Source organism: Puma concolor, chromosome E3, assembly GCF_028749965.1.
Source record: "Puma concolor isolate L17-30 chromosome E3, mPumCon1.1.hap2, whole genome shotgun sequence".
NCBI classification, from domain to species: domain Eukaryota; kingdom Metazoa; phylum Chordata; class Mammalia; order Carnivora; family Felidae; genus Puma; species Puma concolor.
This window is the reverse complement of record NC_141682.1, coordinates 3,980,715-3,996,881: the sequence shown is the minus strand read 5'-3', so window position 1 is coordinate 3,996,881 and position 16,167 is coordinate 3,980,715. Positions and strand designations below refer to the sequence as shown.

Here is a 16,167-nt window from a genome sequence, read left to right as displayed (position 1 = left end):
TCCTCAAAAAATTAACAACAGAACTACCACATGATCCATCAATCCCACCTCTGGGTATATATCCGAAGGAAAGGAAAGCACTATCCCCAAGACGTGTCTGCACCTCCATGCTTGTTTTAGCATTATTCACAATAGCCAAGACACAGAAACAACGTAAGTGTCCATCAATGGATAAATAGACAAAGAAAATGTGGGGTGTGTGTGTGTGTGTGTGTGTGTGTGTGTGTGAGATATGTGTGGTTTATATATATATATAAAATGGAATATCATTCAGCCTTAAAATGATAAGGCACAATGCCATTTGTGACAACACGGATGAACACTTTGAGGGCATTGTGCTAAGTGAAATAAGTCAGACAGAGAAAGACAAATATGATACGATCTCACTCACATGTGGAATAAAAAAGAAGAGTCAAACTCATAGAAACGGAGAGTAGAATGGTGGTGGTCAGGGCTGGGGGTGGGGGAAATGGGCAGACCCATTGGTCAAAGGGCACAAACTTCCAATGATGGCATGGCTACGTTCTGGGGATCTTGCGTTGAACATGGTGACTGTAGTTAACAACATCATGTTATATACTTGAAAGTTGCTAAGAGAGTAGATCTTGAATGTTCTCACCGTCCCCCCCAAACACCATCGTAATTATGTGATGTGATGGATACAGTAACTAACCTGGTCGTGGGAATCATTTCGTAATGTATATTCGTACTTTCCGGGTTGTTGGTCCGTTGTCTTCTAGCACCAGTGCTGCCAATGAGAAGATAGAACCCAATTTGACTTTTGTCAAATTGACAAGATTGTAGGCAATGGACAGATTGTAGGCAATCTGTTTCCTTTTATTTTTGTCTGCTTTTTAGGACTTCCCTTTTATCCTTGACGTTTTGAAATTTCCCAGCGGTGCTCTGTAGGTGCTTATGTGTTTCATGCATTCTGATCAACTTCCAGTGAACTCACTCAACCCCGATACTCGTGTGTTTATTTAACTGTGGATAATTTTATTATTAATTTTTTCTCCCCTTCATTCCCACAATTCTCTGCACATGAAATTCATATTAGGTGGCTCTTGGAATGGTTTGATTATCCAGGAAGGAATTCGTTTTTAGCTGTATCAGTGTACTGGTCACCTGATCTGTTGAGTTTTGAGGTTTTAATATCGTATTTTAAACTTCTTTGACTTGTGTTAAGCGTCTGATTCTTGGCTTCGGCTCAGGTCACCATCTCCTGATTCGTGGGATTGAGCCCCACGTCGGGCTCTGTGCTGACAGCTCAGAGCCTGGAGCCTGCTTCGGATTCTGTGTCTCCCTCTATCTCTGCCCCTCCCCTGCTTACGTGCACTCTCTCTCTCTCTCTCTCTCTCAAAATAAATAAACATTAAAAAAAATAAGTTTCTTCGACTTGTAATTGGTCCTTTTGTAAAACTCATTCCCCTTCCACCTCCACTTCTATGCACATTTCTGCTTTACTCTCACAAGGTGTTCTGCATCTGGGGCAACAAAAAACTTTATGAGAAAACAGAAACCTTTTCAGTGTTACCAAGTATTTCAAATAGCTTGAAAATTATGCATCCGCAGTTGACCTTCACCCTGGTCAAGTGCGGGAAGATCTGAAGGAAGTAACGCAGCCAGAAGGGCTGCTGTCTGAAAGAAAATTACTCCTGTCAAGGCTGACGTTACCGATCTTGAGATTCATTTTAAGCTGAAGCAGCATGGGACTTACTCTATTCCCCAAAGAGGGACAAGTAAGCTAAGCAGACATTGTCTAAAAAGATTCAGGAACTCTGCCATTGCTATTCCGACTTGTCACACAGCCCTATCCGTAAGCCTAATTTTAGAAGCGTTCCTTGTTACAAAACCAGGACATTCTGTTTTCGTTCAAAAAGGAATGACACACAAGTCAGTTCAGCTGCTTTTAATTCATAAAACAGATTTAAATTTAGCTGAGGAAATAGAGATGTTAATTACGGCATTATTTATAATAGCACACATTGGAAACAACCCAAATGGTCAAAAAGAAGGAAAGGAGAAAATAGATCATGCTACATTCAATCAAAGTACATTATGCAGACATCAAAAATGAGAGCTATGAGGAGTCAGTGGCAAGATGAAAAACACTTATATAAGGTTAAGTGAAAAACGGGACATAAAATTATATACGTCTACAAATTATACATAAAAATGTATCATTATGCATATGTAAAATACACTTGAAAGTAGGGAAATACAAAAGAAATATAAAATATAAAAGAAAAGGCAATGAACTGGGATGCTTTCCTAAGAGGGAATCTTTTTATTTTTATTTTATTTTATTCATTTTAAAAGATTTTATTTTTTATTTATTTTAATGTTTATTTTTGAGAGAGAGAGAGAGAGAGAAACAGCATGAATGAGGGAGGGGCAGAGAGACACGGAGACACAGAATCCCAAGCAGTCTCCAGGCTCTGAGTCATCAGCACAGAGCCCGATGCGGGGCTTGAACTCACGGACCGCGAGATCGTGACCTGAGCTGAAGCCGGACGCCCAACCGAGCCACCCAGGCACCCCGAAAGATTTTATTTTTAAGCAATCTCCACATCCACTGTGAGGCTCAAACTCACAACCCTGAGATCAAGAGTGACATGCCCCTCCAACAGCCAGCCAGGAGCCCCTTGTTTGCTTTTTAACGCCGAAGTTTTGTAACCTGAGCTTACTTTTAAAGTATTAAATCATTTAGGAGAATATTTACCAGAGGTACGGAATGTGATAGAGAAGTCAGTGGACAGCCGGGAATTCTGGGTTCTGCTCTGGGCTTGGAGCGTCCCTGAATGGCTTTAGCTTTTGTGTTGTCTTTGGGCTATTTGTTGTTGTCTTTTCCCCTATAGTGTACTTCCTATTTTTTATTTTATTTTTTATTGATTTTTTTATTTTTGGGAGAGAGAGTGCGAGGGGAGAGGGGTAGAGAGAGAGAGACTCTTAAACAGGCTCCATGGTCAGTGCCGAGCCCAACTTGAGGCTCGATCCCACGACTCTGGGAATATGACCTGAGCCAAAATCAACAGCCGGATGCTCAACCAACTGAGCCACCCAGGCGTCCCATATCCTGTGAACTTTCTATACTTCGAAAAACCTTCTAAAGTTCTGCTGTAGTACTATTATGTGTTTATTTTCTTTAAATTATATTTTCTGCCATTTTATGGGATTTGGAATCAGAGGACAGTGACACTTCAGTATGTCATTTTGTTATGTCTCCATTGTTTATTTTTCATAGACTAATCGCAGTCTGTGTTCTTCGAATGGCATTTCTCCCATAAATCTTTGTTTCTTTTAAACCATAAAGCCTCATTCAGTTGTTTCTAGAAACTTAACCCGTGAAGCCAGGCATAGGATAGTATATGCTCTTTGTAACTCAACTTTAAGATTTATTTCAGCCTTATAATTTCTCGCCTCTTTGAGTTAAATGAACGTCCTATTGCTCATGGTATTGATTATGGATCTAGATTCTGGCTCTTTGTTCCACACAGCCTGGGTAGGAGGAAATGTTCAGCACTGATTATGTGACATCACACCGAAAGTCACAATGCGTGGGCTCTGCTTTTAGCCGAGGCTCCAGCTTACGGAGCAATTTAATCTCGCCGTATCAAGTTTGGTTTTACTTGACACGTATTTCACGATGAACCACCCCCTGTATTGGCCAGCCCGGGACCCATTCCTTAAAAAACAAACAAACAAACAAACAAACAAACAAACACAGCGTCAGTGGGTAAATGTTCATGGGACTAAACTGTGGGTGATTAAGATGGCGGTTCCATAGCGGTCCACTTTTGAAAATGTGGCTACTAGAAAAATGTAAAATCACATATGTAGCTTACGTTTACATCTTGCGTTGTATTTATATTAGGGCTGAAATAGAGAACCCAGAAATCGATCCATATGCATACGACTGATTTTTTTAGCCTTTGAAAAAAATGTTTATTTATTTATTTTGAGAGAGAGAGAAGGAAAAAATAGGAGTGGGGGAGGGGCGGAGAGAGAGACTGTGCTGTCAGCGCAGAGGGCACAAAAATGATACAAAAGCAAATTATGAAACTTAAAGACATTGATAAATTGGACTTTAGAAGACATTTAAAACTTCCTGTTACAAAACCATTAAGTAAACAACAGGGATCATTGGAGGGGTTTTTCATTTGTTTGCCACATTTGTAATATGTAGATTTTACAAAGGGCTCTGGTGATACAGATCTTGTTACAGCTCGATGATAAGAAGATGAATTGCCAAATATTTGAAAAGACAATTCACAAAAGGTGATACTGTTGGAAGACAGCTCCTCATGGGTTTCTTGTATTCCTGCATGGTCCAGGCCACCTGCACAAAGAACACGCTGGAATAGCAAGGCCCGTGCTGGAAGCGAGAGACGCTCCCACCAGAGAAATGTAGAGAAATACCTCCCTGGTGATGTCTCCAGATAGGAAAGATAAAATCTCCTTCCCCTTCTTGAAATATTTGCTTACATTCCGGGGGAACGAATAATGTTTCTCTTCAGAGAGGAGGACAAGCAGATACGCCAGCAGCTTCACGAAAGTTCAGAGGCTTTCGAGTTTAGGGTCCTGTGGCGCCTGCACCCCACTGCACGTACGGATAACCTGGCCCTCGGTGCCTGGCCCTGTGGGGTTTAGGGTAGCACACATGATGCTGCTCTGTTTATCGTTCTTGCTGTGAGTAGTAACCCCTCCCTGTCTCTGACCCAGGGGTCTTGTGTCCTTCTGCTAGGATATGGATATAAAATTATGGCAAACCAAGCACTTGGGACGCAAGTTCGGTAAAATCCCAGGCCCTTCCCAGATTCGGACTTAACACTTTTGGCAATGAGGCTGGGCTACTGGGCCCCTGGACGAGGCAGATGAGGGCCCTGAAGACCAACTGGGGGGACCTGAGGGAAGTTCAGGAGAACTGGTACTTGACACAGTGACCATCCTGTATGGTCAGGCAGGTGACACGGTGTCCTCTGGTTTATTGCCCGCAGATAGGATGGTTTGGAGGTGGCCGTGGGGTGGAAGCAAGTAGCCCACATGGGGTTTTGGGTGTTGCCCTCTCCTGCAGGTAGAGGGAAAGGGTTGTGCGTCCCAGGGCTGGAGAGGGCTTTGGGTGGATTGTGGACATTGGAAGACCGGTCGGTTGAGCCACAAGCGGTGGTCGTGCTGTTGAAGCCTGAATGCCAGAGACTCATTCTCCGTGTCGCCCTCTGCCCCTCGGTGGCTTTCGGGGTTCAGGGTGGGGCCGAGGTCTCCTCGTGCCAAAGGAGGACTGGAAGCCTGGACATTCTGTGAGGAGAGCATCTCAACTTCTCTTTCTCTGTTGGCCATGGGTACCTGGGTCACCGCCGTACCTGGTCCTGCGGGGGAAGGGGCACTGGGCGTGGTGGGGGAGAGAAGGTACTGTGACGGTTTATTTCATGCGTCACCTAGGAGGCTGGTTTTGGATGAGATTCACATTGAAAGTGGTGAACGCTGAGTAGGCGGGCCGCCCTCCAAATGTGGGAAAGCTGTATGTGCAGAACCAAAGTGCGTTAAGCCCCTGCCGTTCGCTGCCATCGATGGATCGGCATCTTGCGGGAATGCCTTTAGCTGTAGGGGACAGACCAAGCATGAAGACATTGCTAACTGCAGTCCCTGGGCTCCAAAGGGAGGCAGGCTTCCCCAGGAGGACCTGTGGGGTTTTGGACTTGTGGCTTTGGCTTGCCTACTAGATACATGACTTTTGAAAAGCAGCTATTAATACCTTGCTACTGACCTTTTTCTGAAACTGAACGCCTGACCTCTAGATGTCTGGGATTCTCTGCCCGACATTCCTATTTTGGGGGGAGTGAGGAGCCCTGAAGACAGCAGACGGTCTTGGATGAGAACGTGGCCGCCGGTCTCCCACTCCGCTGCCTTTAGCAAAGGAGTCGCTGGCTGTTTTAGGGTCCTTCATTCACAAAATTTCCCCCAAACACCTGCGCTTGGCTAAGCTGACACCCGCCAGTGTCTCACAGGGGAACACGGCCTCAGCATGGGCCGTGCAGGCTGAGCACGGACAGGTCTGTTCCACCAGTGAGGGGAGCTCAGACTCTCAGACCAGGGCAGGTCAAGGACACCCCGATTTCAGGTCATGAACTGTGGAAACAGATCACGATTGCTGAGTGAGCTGGCTGGGTCCCTCCTGGAGGTGGGACAGGGCGGGACAGGATTCCTGCCATGGATGGTAAGGTCTGTGTTCACCGGGCACTCGCTGTGTTCTCCGAGGAGACCCACGGGAAGCACGTGGTGGACGGGGCTTGAGACTTGGCTTCAATATTTCACAAACAAGGCCGTGTGAACATCCAAGGGCATGACATCTGTGCATGAGGGGAGGTGTGCATCCAAAGAGACAGAGCTCTGGGGTTGCAGGGTGTGAGAATTGAAAACCTTGGGAGACGCTGATAAATTACTTTCCAAAGCAGGATAAAATGTGCTGTTTTTCCTTGTGCTTTTTAGTCTATGGCTTAAAATATATTTTCCTAAAACGGAGAGTGTCTGGCTTATGTTTCATAACAGTGTTTTCATTTGAAAAGCTCTAGTGCCGCCTAGCACCTGATATGTTGTTTTCCACTCGGAAACACTTCCCGAGCACCTACTCTCCGCCGGGTGCTGTCCTAGATGTGAAAATGCAGCCGGAAGCAAAACAAAGCCCCTCTCCCTCGGAGCTCCAGCTGGGAGTGGGTCAAGTCAGCAGCACAACGCACGCTAGCGGAACGGAGGTCAGGCAGTGGCGGGAGCTAGGAAGAGAAGTAGACGCGGTCGAGGGGGCGGGGAGTGCAAGGGGGTAGGGGGCGCAGTCTTCTCTAATGTGGTGCCATACGCACTTAGAGCAGTACACGTCCGGGAGAGTCCACATAAGTGGCCCCAGCCGGAGGCCGTGGATGGAGGACCATGGATTTGGATGGACCCCAGACCCTTCCTGGACCAAGCTGACAACAGTTGCCAGACCAGGGAGCCATAGGGCTTTTTTTTTTTTTTTTTAATGTTTATTTATTTATTTAGAGAGAGCGAGAGTGAGCGAGAGCATGTACGCAGGGGAGGGGCAGAGAAACAGGGAGAGAGAGAATCCCAAGTAGGCTCCACTCTGGCAGCACAGAGCCCGACGTGGGACTCGACCTCACGAACCATGAGATCATGACCTGAGCCGAAATCAAGATCGATGCTTAACCACCTGGGCCCCACAGGTGCCCCACAACAGGGCTTGTTTTAACCAATGGTGCACACACCGAGGGGATCATTCCGTTCTGTCCACGGCAGAAGTTGTCAATTGTTCATCAGCAACCCCCTGTCTGGGATTTAAACCTTGCCTTTCCGCTCAGGGCTTTTCCTCATGGGCACACACTCCTCTGCCTTTTGAACAGACTTGACTTTGTGCATTTTATTTAAGCTCTGATTAGTCTTTGTTTTCATTTTTGACGGTATCCATGCCGATCTAAATAAAATAAAGACACAAAGAGTCAAAGATGTGAAAGGGTCAGAAGTAATTTTTATTCATCTGCAAAGCCTTGCACGGAAGATTAGCTTAATTTCGATGTCTTTGTTGTCTGTGGCCTCTGAGTGATCGGCTGCCGATCCCTGCTGAAATGTGGTGCCCCGGCGGGCTCCCACCCTGGCGGCCGTGCCATCAAAGATGACCACCAACAGAAACTAACTCCCCAAAGGCTTTCCAAGCAGGTCTCTCAGACAGTGGAAGGCCAGACAAATGTCTCCACGACACTCAGGAAACCGGAGAGAATTTACTTTCCATAAGAGCAGGTGAACCGCTAGAGGTTTGCGCTGGGCTTCCAGCTGCCTGGGCTTCGGAGGCACGTCATTCTGGTGCTGACGGAGCCTCCGCGAGGCTACTCCGGATGCCCGGTGAGTGGAAACGCACGGAGCCAAGAGCTGAGCCATGATTCGACAACGTTTGCTCACGACGCTGAAGACAGCCCTGAACGTAGTATCACTTGGGGCACAGACGGTGTCCTCGTGGTCTCCAGTATTATACTGTGCTCTTCAATAAGGTACGACATGGAAAATACTGTCTGATGCCTTGTACTTCTAAGTGGAATGTATATACTATGCTGCACTCTGATGTTACTTAATTTTGATGCGTTATGTTTATAACTTGATGATATGATATAACGTGACACAACATGGCACAACATAATATAATACGACACAATATGATATTCATAGGATTACTTGGTTGTTTGGGCATCTCAATCCTTGGAGGAAGAGCTTTAAATCAGATAGAAAGAGCAGAAATCCAATTTGATTGTTAAATAGCTGGGATTTAATCCACCCAAACTTTGCTCGCTAATTAGGCTAGATGTGTGCTTCTTGAGCTCTAATGAGCACATAAATCGATGGTGATCCTGTTTAAGATGCGCAGTCTGGTTCAGAGCGTCTGGGGCAGGCCCTGAGAACCTGTGTGTCTGACCGGCTCCCGGGGGGCCGGATATGCTGGCCCGTGGACCACATGCTGAGCAGCAGGGACTTGTGCGTCTCCGTGGCCAGCCTGGAGACGCCGTGTGCCTGGTGTGGGTCCTGCGGGTTGAGATCTCTCTCTGCAGCCAGGCAGACCCTCTTGAGCCAAGAGCAGCCCCCACTTTACTCCAGCTGTTCTGTTTCTCTATGCGTTACACCAGGCCAAGAACCAGCGGAACCATCTGTATCGTCAAATTCTTTGGATTTCAAGGGACAGAAAACCACAATCCAAGGTGATTTTGATGAAAAGGAGGCATGGGTTCCTGCATCTGGAGTGTCTGGGAACAGGCCTGGCTTGAAGCATTTAAGTGGTGTCACCTGGACCCAGTGTTTCCCCACATTCTCCTGGGTCCACGTGGCACCAGGAAGGGGCTGGCTCCCTTGTGTCCACACGAGCGTGGGCTCCTATCCTTCTGTGACAGGCCCCAAACAGCTGGCCACATCGGACCTCACGTCCTCCAAGCTCCAAGCTCTGACCCAGAATCTTAGCGGTGTGTTGTTGCATCTGATTGGCTCCTGTTGGGTCACATGTGCCCATGACTATACAAATCACAACTGTCAGCGGGGTGCCTGGCTGGCTCAGTCAGTAGAACATGTGACTCTCCTTCTTTCTTTCCTCTTCTTCCTTTCCTTCCCTTCCCTTCCCTCCCCTTCCCTCCCCTCCCTTCCCTTCCTTCTTTTATGTTTATCTATTTATTTTTGAGAGAGAGAGAAAGAGAGCCAAGTGGGTGAGAGGCAGAGAGAGGAGGACAGAGGATCCTGTGCTGACAGCAGAGAGCCCGACATGGGGCTCGAACTCACGAACCTCGAGATCATGACCTGAGCAGAAGTCAGATGCTTAACCGACTGAGACACCCAGGCGCCCCAGAACGTGTGACTCTTGATCTCAGGGTTATGAGTTCGAGCCCCACGTCGGGCACAGGGATAACTTAAAAATAAAATCTTAAAAAAAAAAAATCACAATTGTCAGCGACTGTGATTGAATTGTGTCCCCAAAGAGATGTCGAAGCCCTAACCCTTAGTAACTGTGAATGTGACCTTATATGGAAATAGAGTCTTTGCAGATGTATTTAGTCAAGACGAGGTCTCGAGGGTGGCCTGATGACTGGTGTCCTCATGGAAAGGAAAGTTTGGGCACAGGGACCGGAGGGCACACAGGGAGAAGGTGGAGATGGGAGGGAGGGGGCGGGAAATCCCTCCACAGCCCAAGAAGGCCCAGGGTTGATGGCAAACCACCGGCGGCCAGGAGAGAGGACGGAGCAGACGCCCCTCGCAGCCTCGCAGGACCCAACCCTGCCACCCTGCCCTCAGACACCCGGCCTCCAGACCGGGAGACGGTAGGTGCCGCGGGGTAAGCCACAGGCTCCGTGGCCTCTGTTTCGGCGGGCTCAGGAGACCAGCACCTGGGGCAGCGCGGGACCCACCACACTCTCCCGGCACTGTCCTCCGCTCCGCGCCCACCCCCGTGACCACCCCGGGCTGCCCTTCCTTCTCCCCTCTGCGCGCTGCCCTGCTCCTTCAAGCGGCCCGTGAGGGACGCTCACCACGTGCTGACTGTCCACCCGGAATCCCCGGGGGCCAGGGGGCAGCTAGGACAAGTGCCTTGGAGGCCCGAGTCTCGGGAAGCCGGCCTGAGCCGTCCCGTCCTCAAGCCTCCCTCGTTTGGGGTGCTCAGCTCGAAACCTTAGCACTCGCTCCTCGCGGCACTGCCCGGACCGTCGCCTCCTCTCATCGCGGCTGCAGCCAGGCCTGGGAGCGGAGGGCCTCCGTCTCGCTCGGGCACCGTAGGCGCACCAACTGCCAACTGGGGTCCAGATCTGGGAGGAGAAAGCTGAGAGCTCCTCTGTGGCCTGTGTGTCAGGAGAGGGACCCGTTTACCCACGACCTCTTTCCTCTCCACATCCCGCCACTGTTCACGTTTGTACACGGCCCGACGTGCCGCGGCGCGGTTCCCGAGAACCCGGCCTAATTTACGACGTTAGGAGGCAGAACCGCTCCTGCTTTGCCGAGAGGTTTAAAGCGAGGAGTTATCAGCGGGAGCGCCGGCTGTTCATCAGCCAGAGGGAAGCGCGGGCACCGCTCCGGGGCTGGTGCTGTGTGTGACAGCTCGCCCGCCAGCCCCCTGCCTGCTGCCGGCCACAGGCCCCTGCCACGGGTCTTCTCAGGCTGAGGGACAGGGGCTCCGTTCTTGCTCAGCCCGTAGGACTCTGGCCACACGCGTGGCTGGCGAGTCCCTCTGTCCAAGTCCCAGGGCTCTCCCCCGACTCCGGCTGCCAGGACTAAGAGACGAAAAGCTCACGCTAATGGTGGGGAGGGGGAGGGCCCTCCCTCTCCAAAGAGCCTTGAAACAGGGTAAGAACTCGGTCAACCAAACATCAAATCGGCGTTTTATTTGCCCAAAAAGGACACCGAGCTTACCATTGAGGCAAGGCTGGCTTTTTTCCTCCAGGCAGAATGGGTGGCTAGATAGGGCTGTGTGGGAACAGCGGTGGACTCAGGAAGAGCGTAAGTGGTGACAGACACCTGCACAAGCAGCTATCATTGCTCCCCTCGAGTGCCCCCTTCTGTGGGCTTCCCCAGCCTGCTGCCGTCGGCACTGACCCTGGCCCGGGGGTTGGCGGACGTGACGTGAGCAGGAAGTTGAAGCGTGCTTGTGTGACTGAGCATACACTCTTGGCCTTGGCCTTCTACCCTGACAGAAGAAGAGCGTCCCCTAAGTCGCTTCTGTCCTTTAACCTGGACCCCAAGTGAATACACGGAATCCCAGAGGAGGACGGGGAGAGGCCAGACAGACTCGCAGCTTGAGGAAGCTGGGACCCCCCGACTGGGCCCAGCACAGGCCAATAAATGCAGGTCATCTTTCTCTGCCACTGAGATTTTTGTGGCTGCTTGTCAGGCAGCAACAGCTGACCGGTACAGGGGGCAAAGGCCCCGGGAAGGAGTTGAGAGGCGAAACTGTCTTCTGCAGGGGCCCTGCTCCCGTATCAGAGACCACAGGCCCACGCGTGGGTTGTTCAAACACCGAACTCTTCTTGCCTCCCTCGTTATGATTTGCGGGATAATGATGTCATTAAACAGCTTTTAGAACTTTCACATTAGCCGAGTGATGGGATCGTAACCAACACTTTGGCGAGATTTCAAAACCGAAGGAGAGTTGAGGGGTGGGTTCGTCTGTAATAAAATGAAACGACTCAAAGGTTTTAGTTTTCAATTACGGAAAGTTCTAGTGCCAAAGGCTCAGCTATGCAATCTGGTCCTCAGCTATTTTCACTAATATCTCTTCTGTACCTGACACCCAGATACTCAGTCAGTCAGTGGCCATCAGGGAGCTCTTATCATGGGCAGGGCTGTGTGTGCAGTCGGGGGGTGGGGGGAGGAACAGAAGTGAAAATCCTCCCCACTCTTCGGGAACTTACAACTTAGAATAAACCTGAGCTGCCAAAGAGATCAATTATTCATTTAAAATGCTAAAAGAAAAAAAATAAATAAAATGCTAAAAGAGCTTTCACAATGGGCTCTTTAGGCACCTTCTTTTTCTAAACCATCATAATGATTTGTGTTTATTTTAAATAACTTACCAAACATAAAAAGGCACAAAGAAAATACAGATTGCCAGTAATCCTAACACTCAAATAACTGTTAACGTTTTGATGAATAACTTCCCAGGCATTTTTTTCAAGGCATGAACACAGTAATTTTGTACACGCATTTCCTTTCTTTTTTTTTTTTTTTAAGTATTGTATTGTTCTTTTCACTTAACAAGGCATGGCCATCTTTGCGTATCAGTGACCATCGATCTGTAGCATAATTTTAATGGCTGCAAAGTAATCCTTTGCACAGATATGCCACAATTCGCTTCATCAATTTTCCATCAATTTAGAGTGTTTTCTGATTTTCTGGTTATAAAGAGCAATGCAGTTAACACCCTCCTACCTTTGGGTATGTGCAATGGTCCCCTTATGACCTTTTTTTTAAATTTATTTAAAAAAAAATTTTTTTTTTTTAACGTTTATTTATTTTTGAGACAGAGAGAGACAGAGTACGAACGGGGGAGGAGCAGAGAGAGAGGGAGACACAGAATCGGAAGCAGGCTCTAGGCTCTGGGCCATCAGCCCAGAGCCCGACGCGGGGCTCGAACTCACAGACCGTGAGATTGTGACCTGAGCCGAAGTCGGACGCTTAACCGACTGAGCCACCCGGGCGCCCCTCCCCTTATGACCTTAAGACAAGTTGTGATGCCTAGAATTCTTAGGTCAAATGTAAGCTTTTTTGTATCAAGCATTGGATATATTTGGGTACCCTGACTTGCAAGGGCTCAATTGCAAATGTCTTCTCTCAACAAAGTTAGTCATCATGATTAGATGATTATGTCACAATCCAAACATGTCATGGGTCTGAGTCTCTCTCTTGAGGTCCAAGGCTGTTCTTTTCAAGTTTATAAGTTGGTTCCGAAAGCCTGATGCCCTCGTGACTCCGTCAAAAACTTTGAGGGTTGTTCCTTTCAACTAACGTTTGTTAGTCCTTCTCTTCCCTGTGGTAAGGTCCGGCCCGAGGTAGGGACGGCCATGCACGCGCATCCATGGAGGGACTGTCGTGCACGCGCACCTGCGGGAGGGACCCAGCTGCAACTCATCTCTGCCGACTTCGGCTCTAACTTGCTCTGCACACTTTATGCTTCCCCTCCCAGCCCACTGACCCACGATAACGCTTGTTTTCAGCAAACCAGTGCTGATCTCCCATCGCCACACACCTCTTTTTGAGCTGGGAAACTGTGGGTGTTGAAAACGCGCAGCCTGTAGACTCACACGTCCCCACTGGTCCGCGATGGTTAAGGCTGCTGGGTTCACCCACCTTCGCTCCCGCCTTGTTTCTGTGGGTACATGGGCGTCGGCTCTCCTGTTTCCCACCCTTTTCCACCTGTCTCTTGTCTTTAAGAGGCACGTCTAAAGCATAAGGCCCACAGAGGTTGAAAATAAAGGGGATGGACGAAAAGGCCTATCAGTAATACACCACCCAAAAGACACTGTACTCGGGTAAACAGTAGGCAGAAAGAGTTCAAGCCAAAACGCGTGGGAAAGCATGAAGCCGGTCTCTGTGCAACAGCACGGGCTCTGTTCAGTGAGAAGGGACGGCCATCCCAGATGTGGAGTATCTAACAAGACAGCCCCATACGGAGGAAGCCAAGAATGGACAGAGCTGCAGGGGAAATGGATAAATCCACCTTTACAATTATTCCAATTATCGGAAGTAATCAGACAGCAAATAAGCAAGGCTATGGGAAATCTGCTCGGAGCTGAGCATTGGCCTAATGGGCCCGGATTCAGCCTGAGGGCTGTAGACCAGCCTGGCGCCCACGGGTGGTGAGCGGAGTAGGGGCCGTTGGGTGGCCCCTACCTGTCTGACGGGATGGCTTTCAGACAGCCCATGTCGTCCGATGGCATCGCTGTCAACTCAGAAGCTAACACAGAAAGACAAATTAAAAAATGCACACCGGGGGGGGGGGGGTGCCTGGGTGGCTCAGTTGGTTAAGCATCCAACTCTTGGGTTTGGCTCAGGTCATGAGCTCAAAGTGTGTGGGTTTGAGCCCCACGTGGGGCTCTGCACTGATGGTGTGGAGCCTGCTTGGGATTCTTCCTCTCTCTCCGCCCCCCCGCCCCTCCCCTGCTCAAGTTCTTTTTCTCTCTCTCAAAATAAATAAACTAAAAAAAATGCACACTGGTTGGGAATTTAATAACATATGTGGCTGGATAACTTGGGGGTTAGAAAAGAATTCTGGATGGAAGAATAAAAAGAGCCAAAAAGTTGATTATCTTCGGGGGAAAAAAAACCCAAACTAAGGATTGCAGACAAGTTTCTGGAGACACTGATCAAGGCCCAGATAAATCATGTTTTATATGAAGAATTATAATTATGGATGAAGTGGAGATTTAAAAAAGAAGAATACTATTAACAGACACCGTTGATTTTAGTTCTTCCAGCAACTGTATTTAAAAATTTTTTTTTTCAACGTTTATTTATTTTTGAGACAGAGAGAGACAGAACATGAACGGGGGAGGGTCAGAGAGAGGGAGACACAGAATCTGAAACAGGCTCCAGGCTCTGAGCCGTCAGCACAGAGCCCGACGCGGGGCTCGAACTCACGGACCGTGAGATCATGACCTGAGCCGAAGTCTGACGCTTAACCGACTGAGCCCCCCAGGCGCCCCCCAGCAACTGTGTTTTAAAATTTCCTTAACCTTTATTTATTTTTCAGAGAGAGAGAGTGAGAGAGAATGTGTGAGCAGGGGAGGAACAGAGTGACAGGGAGACACAGAATCCAAAGCAGGCTCCAGGCTCCGAGCTGTCAGCACAGAGCCCGATGTGGGGCTCAAACTCATGAACCGTGAGATCATGACCTGAGCTGAAGTTGGACGCTTAACCACCGACTGAGCCACCCAGGCGTCCCCGGTGTCTGTGTTTTATAAAGTCACCACGAACTCTGAGTTAGTGAATGCTGAACTGTGGCTCCCGGGCTGAAGTCGGGTTGTGTCACTGCCAGCCTCTCTGGTCACGACATTTTCATCAGCCGATCAATACATCACCTTGTTTTATGTGCATTTCTGTTTAAAGACACCTTATTGAATATATATTGTTGATTCATTAACATTGAACCCACAGCCAACAGCGCTATAACTCACGCCTGAATCAAGCTTAACTAAGTCGCGTATTTTCTCTGCAAACAGCCTCCTGGCACTTACGAATCCTAGAAAGCATGCTAGCACTGTGCTTTGGAGGCCTTTTAAATAGCAAAAAAGCACAAAAATGCAAAAACCATGGCACCAAATAGATGCAGAAAGGACACTTGTTTGCATAGCAAGAACCAAACTAGAGGCCAAGGGCTGCCTCCCTCGACCGTAGCTAAGAACGTGTGGATTGTGCGAATCCAATCCTTCACTGCTCCCCCCATGTCTGTGGATGACCCCCCAAACTCTGCAGGTGTTTACCTTGAGGTTACAAATAGGTTTTAGTGTGTACGCAAAGTCAGAAATTTGGAATCTGTAAATAAGGAGAATCAACTCTATGTGCCAACACTTTTTTTTTAGAGCAGTTTGAGGTTCATAACGAAATTGAGAGGGAGGTACAGAGGTTTCCCGAGTGCCCCCCACCCCCAACACAGCGTCCCCACTGTCAACATCACTCACCAGGATGGCACATCTTTTACAGAGGATGGACCGCACAGACGCATCATCACCCAAAGTTCATGGTTCACCTTCAAGTTCGTCCTTGGTGTGGTACGGCCCGTGGGCTTGGACAAATGGATAGTGACACTCATCCGTCATTATAATGACACGGGATGTTTGGTGCCCTGAAAACCCTCTGTGCTCCGAGTATTTCTCTCTCCGCCCTCCCCCACCCAAGAAACCACTGATCTTTCTACTGTCTCCGTAGTTTTGCCTTTTCCAGAATGTCATATGGTTGGAATCACACAGTACGAAGCCTTTTCAGACTGCTTCTTTCACTTCAAATATGCATTTGAGTTTCCTCTATCTCTTTTCGCGGCTTGACGGCTCATTTCTTTTCAGCACTGAATAATATCCTGCTGTCTGGATGGACCGCAGTGTATTTATCCGGCACCTACTGACGGGCATCTCGGTTGCTTCCAAGTTTGGCCGTGGTGAATGAAGCTGC

The 16,167-nt window shown here is 48.6% G+C and overlaps 1 long non-coding RNA gene across 1 annotated transcript in view; it reads right to left on the bottom strand.

The window, feature by feature from the left end:
- Nucleotides 1-217: 217 nt before the first annotated feature.
- LOC147572863 (uncharacterized) overlaps nt 218-16,167 on the bottom strand; it is a 72,131-nt gene continuing 56,181 nt past the window's right edge. The window contains exon 5 of the long non-coding RNA XR_015245423.1: nt 218-748. This is a non-coding gene — a long non-coding RNA (uncharacterized LOC147572863). The remainder of the gene's footprint in view (nt 749-16,167) is intronic.